The sequence below is a fragment of the Papaver somniferum genome, unplaced genomic scaffold (genome assembly GCF_003573695.1).
Source record: "Papaver somniferum cultivar HN1 unplaced genomic scaffold, ASM357369v1 unplaced-scaffold_133, whole genome shotgun sequence".
Taxonomy (NCBI): Eukaryota; Viridiplantae; Streptophyta; class Magnoliopsida; order Ranunculales; family Papaveraceae; genus Papaver; species Papaver somniferum.
The window spans coordinates 15,852,027-15,865,494 of NW_020622492.1; the positions used below are offsets into that span (position 1 = coordinate 15,852,027).

Consider the following 13,468-nt stretch of genomic DNA (forward strand, 5'->3'; position numbering starts at 1 on the left):
TGGTCTTCTTTTCACTAAAGGCTTCACTGCTCTTCAAGGTTTTTCAGATGCAGACTGGTCAGGTAATCCTGATGACAGAAAATCAACTAGTGGTTACTGCATATTTTTTGGTGACAATCCTATTAGTTGGTCAGCCAATAAGCAAGCAACCATTTCAAGGTCAAGTACCGAAGCTGAATGCAGGTATTTGGCATCCACTGCAGCTGAAGTTGTTTGGTTATGCAATCTTCTCAGGGATTTACACATCTTTCTGCCTAACTCTCCTACTATAGCTTGTGATAATAAAATCTCCATATCCTTGGCTTCTAATCCTATTTTTCACAGCAGGATGAAACACATGGCTTTAGATTTTCATTTTATTAGAGAATTAGTTCAATCTAAGTCTCTACAGGTCATCTATCTGTCAACACTGGAGCAGGCAGCTGGCATATTCACCAAAGGCCTTGCAACACCACGTTTTGAGTTTCTCAAATCAAAACTGAAGGTCTTAACACCCCTTCATTTTTTTTTAATTTTTTTTTTTTGGGGTGCATATGACCTGCATGGAACAAAAAAATTTCTGTGTATATGTTCTACACACAATCTTTATTTGTTTGTGTGGTTGTGATCTCCACAGTGTGTGACTTCTGTTATTTTCTTGTCGGACTCTGTGTGTATTTAACACAGTGTACGAACTCTTGTTTGGTAATGAAGAACACAATTATTCTTTCTCTCACTACTACTACATGAAACAAAATTCTCGATAGCTAGACATTTTATCTAACAAAAATTTCGGTATCTTGGTACCACCAATTTTACGGCATGTAAGATTAACTGATAAGGAAGGTTAAGTTTGAAAAAGAGAGCAGAAAAAAGGTTTGATACTGGTCTGGTTTGGATCAAATTTGATGAAATATGATTAGGTAAAATGGAAAATCAAATGAAAGCATTAGTCGGTGAGTATAAACAAAATGGGTAGCAGATGCGTTCTTGGGTGAAGTTAAATTAAAGAGAATGGGACGAATGGATATTTGTGAATGTTGTTTGGGTCAGAATAAAGGGTCGGTTAATCAGATCCATACCCGTCGTCTTCAAAACCGTGAAATATCCTAATCGACTGTGTTTTTCTCTGTTTTTGCAGGCAAATTTCAATTAAATCCGAGTTTTATCTAGATTCAGTCAACAATTAGACTAAATTATTGAAATGGATACTCGTATTGTTTTTATTTAAATGAAATATGAAGGAGATTTTGCTGTTACTAATCATTTACGTAAATTTGTTCAAATTGGAAGTTGAATTTTTTTCCATTTAGAACAAAAACGAACTGAAATTAATCGATTAAGATCGATCTGATGTTTAGTTTCAGTAACTATGAACATATAATTTGTTTGTTTGATTATGTTGGATGGAAATCTGTAATCAATTTGTTTGATTATATAAAATTATATCTCAATTTGATGAGATTGTGATATTGGAAAATCTGATTTTAAATTCTCTGCACAAACATTGTGATGGACAGATGCATATTTTTCATCATATAGAAGGCCTCCTTTTGGTCGGCCGATTATCTTCAATATATTACTTTTGATTCTTCTTCTTTTCCGAAAGAGATATTACCTTTGCTTTGCAGTTCCCTCACGGAAAGAAAATTTCAATGTACAAAACTTACTATCTAATTCTACTAATTTATTTTGTGCTTTATGCTGATTTCATGTTAATTTTTACAATGTCTGCAGAATCTAAATAGAAGGTTGGAAGATATTTGAGTGGAATATGGAAGAAAACTCAATCCAATTTCATGCAGAAGTTCCCTAAAGTGGATCCATCCTTCTGAATCCGGTTAATGATTAATGTTTGGTGCAAGTAGTATCAAAACACATGTAATATGTTGATATTCAAACAGTCAATGCTGGCCATGGATGCTTTTACTGGAGCTATTTGGTTTGTGTAGGAAAAGATTTTCCATCTTTTAATTTATCTTTAAATATTCAGTTTGATTGTTTAAGGGTTGGGTTCTTCGATTTGATTGCTATATTATCAAGACACGTTAAATTCCTAGATGAAGCACATTCAACTTTTTCTTTTGTTTTCTCTGTCAGTAAAAGCAAATCCTCACTGGATCATGCAAATATAATCACCCATTGAATACCTTCTACATTTATTACTAACAAATCATTCCCTATACTAAACTTCTTTACATGCATTAAAGCTTGGGATTATTTGCTTTTCATATTTTTTATTTCTGCACAGTATCTTAAGTATGTCCTGGCTTCAAGCCTACTGATATCTGCGCCTGGAAAACATGCATCAAAGAGAAGTTTTCATGAAAGTTCTAAATATTATCAAGACACGGCCAGTAGATATATTGCGACCTCAGGGTTAACCGGTTAACCCGTTTTGTAAACCTGTGACTATTAATTACGTGTTTCCCAAGATTATTACTCTTTTTTTCTTATTCTCAAACTCACTATGTGTAGGATATCGCTTAGATGGCTGCTTCAGCCTCCGCATGATAGGTAGCTTCGATGCGACGTTGCGTGAGAATACATCCTGGATGTAACCTCGACTATCTTGAGATACTCATACTGACATGTTTGTCAGGTACCAAACCTTGAGGCACATGCAGTTAGAATCTCGACTACAAAATGCGCTTCCATTTCTGAATGAACAAAAACGGTTCTTTTTCAACTAACTAAAACTTCAATTTCCAGGGAACAATGATGCAACGATATTTTTCATCCTATGTGCATATGTGAAGGTTGGTGTTGAGGCTTTGGGAGAAGACTGTAGATTGTATATAGATGAGTAAGGTCGGTTTTTATTAGGAAATAGTCCATATTTGAGTCATGTATTTTAGGAAATCTAGATACATGACTCAAATATAGACTATTTCCTAATATGGTATCAGAGAATGGGACATCCGACGTAGAAAGTATTACAAAAGATACCAGTTGTGAGTAGGTTAGTCAGGAAGAATACTAATGCTTGGTCTCAAGAGCTTGGTTAAAACCCTAACCCTAAATTTTTCAAGTTCTCTTATAAGCGATGGGAGAAGGAGATGGAACAAACTCATCAGGTGGAACAAAGGGAAAAGACATAGTCTATGATTCGCCGAAGAAAACTCCGGTATATCATCTTGGATCAAGTGATGGTCCTGATACTTTAATTACTCCGATTACTTTGAAAGGCACAAATTATGATAAATGCCCTAGAGCCATTAGAAGATCTTTGATAGCTAAGAGGAAGTTTTATTTTGTTGATGGTACTATTAAACAACCTGAAGACCCTGACCAGTTGGAGGAATGGATTGATGTCCATTTAATGGTGGTTTCCTGGATTAATAACACGCTGGATTCTTCAATCAGATCCATGTTAGGAGATTATGATGATGCGAGTCTTCTATGGACATACTTGAAGAAGATATTTTGTGTTGTCAGCGGCACAAGAATTTGTCAACTAAAATCTTCTTTGAGTGAGTGTAAACAATGGAAGTCTGAGAATGTTGTTGTCTATTATGGAAGATTAAACAAAATCTGGGATGAGCTGGTGATATATATGAAAATACCACAATGTCAGTGTGGTCTTTGTACCCGTAACATTGCAACTCAGGTAACTAGCTTACGAGAAAAAGATTATCTCCACTATTTTTTGATTGGCCTGGACGGTATGTATAGCTCACTGCGTGAACAATTTCTACCACGGGATCCTTTACCAACTATTGATGTTGCGTACCAAACTGTGGTGAACTCTGAGATATTAAGAATATGAGATGGTCTTCTATCCAAAGAAGTGCAGGAGAATGTGATGGCGTTTAAAGTGCAACCTGATCAGACTGCAACTACAAGCACTTATGATGTTACAAAGTTTTGTAAGCACTGTAACAGAGTTGGACATGCTGAAGATGGGGGTTCCTGAATGGTGGGTTAAAAGATCTCGTGGTGGTAGAGGATCTGTTAGAGGCGGCAGAACTGGTGGTAGAGGTCGAGGTAATTATGTGCCTGGCAGAGGTGGAAGAGGATATGGCAACACCAATACGGTGCATGTAAATAATCTGAATGTACCAGCAGCACGGCAATATAGTGGTACTACACCTGCATATGGAGCTGGCTTGGTTGGCGTAACGGAGACTCAGCTTCAACAAGTGATGGACTATTTGAGTTCAAACAAATCAAAATTACAATTGCAAGGTAAACAAAATCGTACTTCCTGGATTGTGGATACAAGGGCTACGAATCATGTCACATGTAACATTGATGACATGATATAAGTAAAAGAAATTACGACATGCTCAGTAGGCTTGCCAGATGGAAAGTCTGCGAACTCTGATAAAATAGGGACTGTGATTCTTCCTGGTGGTTTGAAGCTTAACAATGTTCTTAATGTACCTCAAATAACATGTAACTTAATCTCGGTCACACATATGATCGATGAGTTAGCTTGTGTTGTGCAATGTACTAACAGTTTATGTCTTATACATGACCGGTTGACGAGGAAGGTGATTGGAGTGGGTGAGAGACAAGGTGGACTATATTTGTTTCATGGTGTACCTTCAGTTAAAGTGCTTGCAGTTCGTGGATATTTGTATGAGCTATGGCATCAAAGAATGGGACATCCGGCATAGAAAGTATTACAAAAGATACCAGTTGTGAGTAAGTTAGTTAGGAAGAATAATAATGCTTGTGATATTTGTCCACGAGCAAAACATCGTCGAAGTAGTTTTCCTAATAGTCAGAGTAAAGCTAGATGCATATTTGAGTTAGTTCATTTGGATTTATGGGGGCCTTATAAGATACCTTCGTCTTGTGGAACTCATTATTTTTTAACAATAGTTGATGATTTTTCAAGAGGTGTGTAGATTTATTTGATCAAGAATAAAACTGAAGTTGAATTGGTATTTCTTAACTTTATTGCTCTTATTAAACGTCAGTTTGACAAGGAAATCAAAAATGTTAGGAGTGACAATGGAACGGAATTTAATGCTTTGTGTGGATATTTTAAGACCAATGGAATCATATTTGAGACGTCTTGTGTTGGTACGACCCAACAAAATGGGAGAGTTGAGAAAACATCAGCATATAATGAATGTTGCAAGAGCTTTGAGATTCCAAGATAATTTGCCAATACAATTCTGGGGGGAGTGTGCATTGACTGCAACATACTTAATTAATCGAACACCAACACCTTTGCTCAATAATAAGACTCCATATGGAATTATGTTTGGAAAGTTACCTTCATATGATCAATTGAGAGTGTTTGGATGTTTGTGTTATGCGCACAATCAGGATAGTAAAGGAGATAAGTTTGCAAGTCGAGGAAGAAGGTGTGTATTTCTTGGTTATCCATTTGGTAAAAAGGCATGGAAAGTTTATGACTTAGGCACAAAACAGTTTTTGGTGTCAAGAGATGTAGATTTTTATGAAAACAAGTTTCCATATATGACATCCACTGTTGAGCAGTCAAATAATATTACTCCATCAAGTATTGAAACATGTTGGAGTGATGATGAGGATAGAGAAGAAGTACGGTTGCCTGGAGAAGTTATTGAAATTCGGCAGCCTGAGATGCAGCAACAACAAAGAAATGATGATACACATCTTGGTATTGAATGTGCAACAGAAGAATTGCAAGGAAGTGTTCAAAAACTTCCTGAGGAGACTAAACAGGATGCTTCATCCAATGACACTTTGGTGGAAGTTGCAGTAGATAATACCATCAGTGAGATCGGTAAAGGAAAACGTCAGAAAATTCCTCCTAGCAGACTCAAGGGATTTGTGACGCACACAGTACGTGAAAATAGTCTACCTTCCACTCAACCTACACAATCATCATCCTCAGGTACACCTTATCCTTTGACATATTATGTTAGTTGTGATCGTTTTTCTGCTATGCATAGAAAATATCTTGCAGCTATAACGGCTGGGAATGAACCCAAAAGCTTCAAAGAAGCTATGAAGCATCCAGGATGGCAAAAAGCCATGGCTGAAGAAATACGAGCTCTGAAGGAACAAGGAACATGGGAATTTGAGGAATTACCACCTGGTAAGAAGGCATTAGGAAGCAAATGGACTTATACAGAGAAGCTTGATGAAAATGGGAATTTGATACATCTAGATGCAAGATTGGTGATATTTGGGAATCATCAAGTTTAAGGATTGGATTATAATGAAACATTTGCACCAGTGGCAAAGATGACAACAGTTCATACTTTTCTAGCTGTTGCAGCAGTTAAGAATTGGGAAGTGCATCAAATGGATGTTCATAATGTATTTTTGCATGAAGATTTGGAGGAAGAAGTGTATATGAAGATACCTCCAGGGTTTGCCAAAGGAAATTCCAATTTGGTATGTCGAATGAAAAAAATCGTTATATGGTTTTAAACAGGCGCCTAGGTGTTGGTTTGCAAAGTTATCAACAACCTTGAAGAAGTATGGTTTTAAGCAATCATATTCAGATTACTCTCTTTTTACTATGACAAAGGGAAGGATACAGCTTAATGTCTTAGTATGTGTTGATGATTTGATTGTGGCAGGTAATGATCTTGTTGAACTTCACAATTTTAAAACTTACTTGGGACAATGTTTCAAGATGAAGGATTTGGGGAAGTTGAAATATTTCTTAGGATTGGAGGTGGCTCGTAGTAAACAAGGTTTCTATATATGCCATAGAAAATATGCATTGGACATTATAATGGAGACAAGATTATTGGGTGCAAAACCTGCAGAATTTCCTATAGAGACGAATCACCAACTGGCATTGGAAAAAGGAAATATACTTGCTGATGTGGAAAAATATAGAAGATTAGTTGGCCGTTTGATTTATCTGTCAGTTACAAGACCAGATCTGGCTTATTCAGTACACATTTTATCACAATTTATGCAACAACCTAGAATGGAGCATTGGGAAGCAGCACTTCGTGTGGTTAGATACTTGAATAGGATTCCAGGACAAGGAATTTTGTTGCGCTCTGATAGTGGTCTTAGTTTAAAAGGATGGTGTGATTCAGACTGGGCAAGCTATCCATTGACTAGACGTTCATTAACAGGATGGTTTGTTCTTATTGGTTTCTATCCTATTTCTTGGAAGACTAAGAAGCAACATACAGTTTCTCGTTCCTCAGCAGAAGCCGAATATAGATTTATGGCAACAGTAACGTGTGAATTGAAGTAGTTGAAACAGTTGCTTGGTGATTTAGGAGTTCATCATACTCATGGGATGAATCTCTTTTGTGATGGTCTATCAGCATTATATATTGCTCAGAATCCAGTATTCCGTGAACGAACAAAACATATAAAAGTGGATTGTCATCTTGTTAGAGATGCCATCATAAGGAAGATTATATCACCCTCCTACATGCCTACAACGGTGCAATTGGCTGATATCTTTACAAAAGCCTTAGGAAAAGCTCACTTTAAGTTTCATTTGTCCAAGATGGGCATTTGTGATCTGCATGCTCCATCTTGAGGGAGGGTATTGAGAAATAGTCTATATTTGAGTCATGTATTTTAGGAAATCTAGATATGTGCAGTTCACGTTTATGTCTTGATAAACAATACATATGAATGTATAAATATCTAAACAATGAATGAAAAAATTAAGACTTGTCGAGAACTTGACAGTTTTACTTGCACCTTTGTTTCTAAAACAACCATATACACTATGCAGTTGTTTTCACCCCTACTTGGTTGTCCATCATAATTCACTGTCTTATAGGAAGTTCCTAGCTGACATTTCTCTATCTCACTCGCATGTTATTATACTTCCACCGCCACCGCCCCTCCATTTTTCTTCCGTTCGTATTTTCTTCTCCATCATCCCATCTTTTAACGGAGTACCAATTAATACAAATCGATATACCAAACACAATTGGATGGGTCTGATATGTTGGTGACCTTTTATCCTTTTCTCATTGACGTGAATTAATGGCTTCGGGTATAATTCTTTTCTTTATTAGATATGTTTTATGTATTCGTATGGTTACATTTTAATTGGTGAATCTAGAATAAAGAGAGTCCATGACAGGGTTTGCAACACGCTTTATCTTTGTTTTGTAAGTTCATTAGGGTTTAACCCGTGCCGTAATGACACGGACATAATTTTTATTTAGTTATGTATTTTCCGATATATGAATATTAAATATAATATTTATTAATATCAAGTTTACCGTTCTTATCATTACAAAAGTAAAGAAAAACCCGATAAATATTTTTACTCTTTACTCCACAAATCCTTTTCATCATTTTTCGCCTTGACATTCTGGTATACAATGCCCATTTTTTCTCGAGTTGCATTCTCAAGCCAGCCATGAAATTATATCGGAATTAATTCTCACATATTCCCCCCCCCCAAAAAAAAATATATTATTTTATATGTTTTTTAGTTTACAAAGATACCTTATTGATCCTTTGAAATGGTATTACCTTTCTGCATCTTCCTTATTTTAGTGAACGATGTTAGGATCTTCATGGACCATATGAACCTACTATATACGGGCCCAACCACATAACAATGATGATATCTCTACTTGACCACTTTGGGATAAGAGGTATGCGGTTTTAATGTAAAAGGCCTCGGTGATACGTAAGGAGATTCCCAACCTTATTAAGCTCCACATGTACTCCTCTTTCTTCCATGTGGGACTATCCCTAACTATACATATGTGGTTTATCGCGCCACATACTCCAACAATCTCCACCTTGGCGAGATTTAACCACTTCACCATTCCAATCAGACTCCATCATATGATTACCATTTATATATGCTACCCATCGATCATGATTATTGTCACTATGCTCCCTGGAATCCTACTTCACCTTCAGTTAATGAGAAGGAAAGTACTAACTCCACCTTGAGCATTTTCTTGCCCACCTAGAACCCTGCTTCACTTTAGAGTTAATGTGTGAGACATTAAATCCACCTTAAGCATCATCTCAACCTTGATCATCTCCTTGCCGATCTAGAACCCTGCTCCACCTGAGTTAATGATGAGACACTAACTCCACCTTGAGCACCAGTTCGACTTTAGGCCTTGTCTGCTTCACCTTGAGTCTGACTCCACTTGCGCCCTAAACCGGGTGACATCCACAACCACTTCTACATTCGGACAGTATACCAACCATGGGCTTTGACCTGATATCAATTTTTAGGATCTTCACGGACCATTGGACACTACTCAGGGCCCGTCCGCATAACCCTGAACCCCACTTGGCCACCTTGTGATAAGAGGTGTGGGGTTTTAAACTAAAATGCCTTGGTGATATGTATGGAGATGCCCAAGCTTATTAACCTCCACATGTATTCCTTTTTATTCCATGAGGGACTATCCCTAGCTATACATATACGGTTTATCGCGCCACATACTCCAACAACCGAGCGAAACCAAAACATTAAACTATGTAAGATGTAAAAAAAATGCAGCACCTGAACTCATTCTTCTCAAGAATAATTGTGTAGATATTAACAATGTTAGGATCCTTGTTGTTTTTTTCCCTTTTAAGAATAGTCTGAAAAGAGTAAAACTCGAAATTGAATCAACAATACATAACGCATTTTATATTCTTACTACTTTAGTGACATAATAAAAAGCTAATTCATTCACTTAAGCTATTATATTTTAAAATGTTAAGTCATTTCCGATGACAACCATTTTAATCATATACGATGTAGTTCTAGTTTTTCAAATTTTTCAGATATATTATGTACATAATTCAATTCGTCAGGAAGAGTTCACAGAATGGAATATAGGTAATGACTTGTCCTTTCGTAACATTGTGGACTTTTCAACATAGTTGGATCCAGATTTGGTAAAAAGCAATGTATTTTGCGTTCTCGGGTGAGAGTAATCTAGGTATGGATACCTCCCAGAAAACTGCCGATGGATGACCGCATCAGTGTCATTTGAAAATCTCAAACTGTCGGATAACCGCAATGACTAAGTGGGACAATATTCGCGGAGGATCAGGTTCTTACAAATAGAATTATAGTCGACCACGGGTTACCTGTCGAGGGTGAAAGAGTATGCTTGACGGATTTTGTCGGGAAAGGGTCTCATGAGTGAGAAAAAATGCCAGAGTCAAGGATTGAACATATTTCGGAGCCGAGGACGGCTCCAAATTAAGTTGGTGATATTATAGTACTCCGACTCGGCAGGTAGGATTCGTCAAATGGAATATAGGTAATGGTTTGTCCTTTCCTAACACCGAGACCTTTTCAGCATAATTGGCTTCATATTTGGCGAAAAATCTCTATAGTTAAGCATGCTCGGTATTGAGTAATCCTGGGATGGGTGACCTCCTGAGAAGCTGCTGCTGGATGACCGCAACGGTGCCCGTTGAAAACCACATACTGTCAGATGACCGCAGTTGCTAAGTGAGGACATTATCGGTAGCGGGTCAGCCATTACATTCTACTACATTACGCTTCCAAATGTGAGGCTATTCGTTGCATAAAAATAATAAAATCATGATTAGTTAGTAAGTAAAATCGTTAAGTACTTAACATAATAAAAATATGTTCTACTAACAATAAACTCTGTTATCCATCATCATTGAATAAAAATAACGTGAAACCATTTATCAAGAAATACGTGAGACGATACAAAATTACTCACTGGGCACCAATACTTTCCACCGTTATTATGACCCACTTATATAATTGTTAGCCAATATAACTAAGTTTGGTACTGCTTTTTTCTTTGAAAATATATTTATAACAATATTTTTTCATCCTAGTGTTTAGCAAAGATTTCATAAAGTGTTTTTTATGCAAAACACTTCCAAAATCTATAATTTTAAAAGTGGGGGAGAAGGAGCTTTTAAAAGCTTCAAAAGCAAATGTTATAGTTCACCCTAATTTCATATTTTATTTCCAATTTTATCTCATCTTTTTTTATAACTGACAACAATTATCCTTGATATATATTACCAATTTTTATTCGTTATATTTTATTCTTTAAAGATAATTATTTTTTATTTTCAAGCTACATTTTATGTTATACTTTACGACTGAAATATACTTTAATTTATCGACAATAAATATTAAGCAATTATTGATTTTTAAAAGGTGGTTAAGAAAAATAATACTTTTTAGTAATAATACTAATTAGTAAATTTAATATTACATATATGTCTGCTTTTGTCATTTTCTCACAACTATAGTTAAACCTGATATTTTCCCATTAGAATAAATTTTAGCTTTAGTTTATGATTTCCGACCATTCAATTGCTTTTTTCTACAGATCTCGGCACAGTAACGTACATCGGAAACCATTAAATTGTTTTTTTACATAGGTCGGCCCAGTAACGTACATCGGAAAAGCACTTTTGTAAAGCTCGCAGTAATACCAAACTAATCCTGAGTATAAAAAATATATTTATTATCATCATTAGTAGAATAATTTATATATTATCATTTTTAATTTGACATTTAATAAAATATTGTCATGGAAAATTAATGGAGTATTTATTATGAAGAATTATGAAACCTTAATGACATGATAAATTTTGTCCGTTAGATGCATTTTTAATCCCAATCACAACTATCACTTATGACAAACGATTACATCCTTAGCTAGATTTATCTCTTGTGAGGACAAATCTGAACCACCTACATAGAAAAAACTATCCAAACTGTGCTTTATATTTTTGATGATAATAATAAGAAAGTGAAGTAACAAAGTATTAGTATTGATTTTGCTTAATGGGATTGCACAAACAAAACATAAATTGTTCCATTATATGAGTTACCGGAAGATCCATATCTCTTATACTTGTTCCTTAAATTAGTGGTTATTTATTTGTGTATAGGGCTCAACCCATGCCGTAACTAATATCTACTGATAATATTGAATTAGTGATTCATTTGACCTCCGCCACCGCTTCCACAACTTACTATCGCAACTAAGATCTATTGATATTGTTTCTGTTTTTATCAAAATTATTTATTAACAGAAATACAAATTTATTACTTTAATTAAGATAAATATTTATTTATTTATTAATAAAAAAATGGATTTTACACATTGTTGGTGGGCAAACATTATTTATTATGTTTGTTGGTGGGCAAACAGAAATAGAAACATTATTTATTATCAGCAATTAGTGAACAAACATTATTATGAGCAATTAATAAATCATTTATTATCATCAATTAGTATGAAATACTAATTAGTTAGGCATTTATTATATTTATTAGATTTCCATTAATGGGTCATTAAATGTTTGTTTTGTGGGATAAATTACAGCCATAAATTTATCAATTGGGAGATGAAATCTTGGCCACCACTTACACGTGCGAGATGAGGGTGTGGTTAGGAGAACTATTTCCGTAGATTTATCTTTTTGATGACAAATCTGGACCACCACTAACACAAACTAACTTAGCCAAACTGTGTTTTGTACTTAAGAATCTATCGGTCCCTAAGATAACAAGCACTTAAACGACGGTAGAATTGTCAAGTTTCTTTTTATGAAAAAATTGCTAACTTCGTGTCAGTGAGTATATGACACGAAGGGACAAATGCAGGCATCCCTAATTCATCTATTCCTTTCTTTGGCTTATAGGGAAAAAAAATGGATTACCCCAATTTAATACGAACAGTATGTAAACTTACTAACAAAAAATGACGAAATCCTACTTTAAACAACGTATAACCAATAGTGACGCGAGAACTATAAATAGGCAACAGAGACTCATGAACCATAAGTAGATAAAGCTTTTTAGTCAGATGTGAGGTATCATTAAAGATGATGCCAAGCCTGCAAGAAAGTTTTGGAAGTTATCTCTGCCAGTTTGAAGATTTTTAATCGCGGTCCTCAAACATGTATCTTATAGGTATTCTTTGAGTATAGCCATCAAATCCTTTGTTAAGATATGATTGTTTACGTTTCTCAAGAATTGTCATGGATGTACTAATTAGTTCTCCAAATTTACAGGATATGAATAGAGCCAATGGTCATTGCACGATGCACGACCTCACTCTTCACAACCTAAGGTATGCATGCATAAAACTCTCTAGATTTTCACTGTTTTAATTAGTATTGCTTACCGTCTATTTTTCAATACCTACCTCTATTTGGTTATGACTACTGTATTCATACATTAATATAGACGTTGTAACAACACTTACAAGTGATATGTTCAGCATAAATAAGACCGAGTAAATACCAATCTGAAGGTGATGACAATATGTGTTTTTTTTTGGCAGTTAACTAGCACATACAAGTCTCTGCTTCTGGACTACCAAGTACAAAACCTAGGTCTAATATCTCTTTGCACTTTGGGTCACTTTGTTTTTCGGTTTTTCTGATTCTTTCCATTCAATATGGTTATGTATATGATATTAAGTTCATCGCAGTAATTACAGCATATATGTTTCCACTGTTATTGTTAAAAGGGGAAATACAAAGGCCATTGTCGAAGTTTCTTCCTTAGTAAGATCCAGTGTTTCAGGTTCAAACCATCCACTGTCGTGCTATTATAAGTTGTTGAAGG

The 13,468-nt window shown here is 35.4% G+C and overlaps 2 long non-coding RNA genes across 2 annotated transcripts; both read left to right on the forward strand.

Moving 5' to 3' along the window:
- Positions 1 to 613: 613 nt before the first annotated feature.
- On the forward strand, positions 614 to 1,975 carry LOC113333767. The gene is made up of 2 exons (XR_003352334.1): positions 614 to 1,040; positions 1,717 to 1,975. It is a non-coding gene; the product is annotated as an uncharacterized LOC113333767 (long non-coding RNA).
- A 10,767-nt stretch (positions 1,976 to 12,742) lies between these two features.
- On the forward strand, positions 12,743 to 13,369 carry LOC113333708. Its single transcript, XR_003352229.1, has 3 exons — positions 12,743 to 12,808; positions 12,910 to 12,968; positions 13,182 to 13,369. It is a non-coding gene; the product is annotated as an uncharacterized LOC113333708 (long non-coding RNA).
- Positions 13,370 to 13,468: the final 99 nt, after the last annotated feature.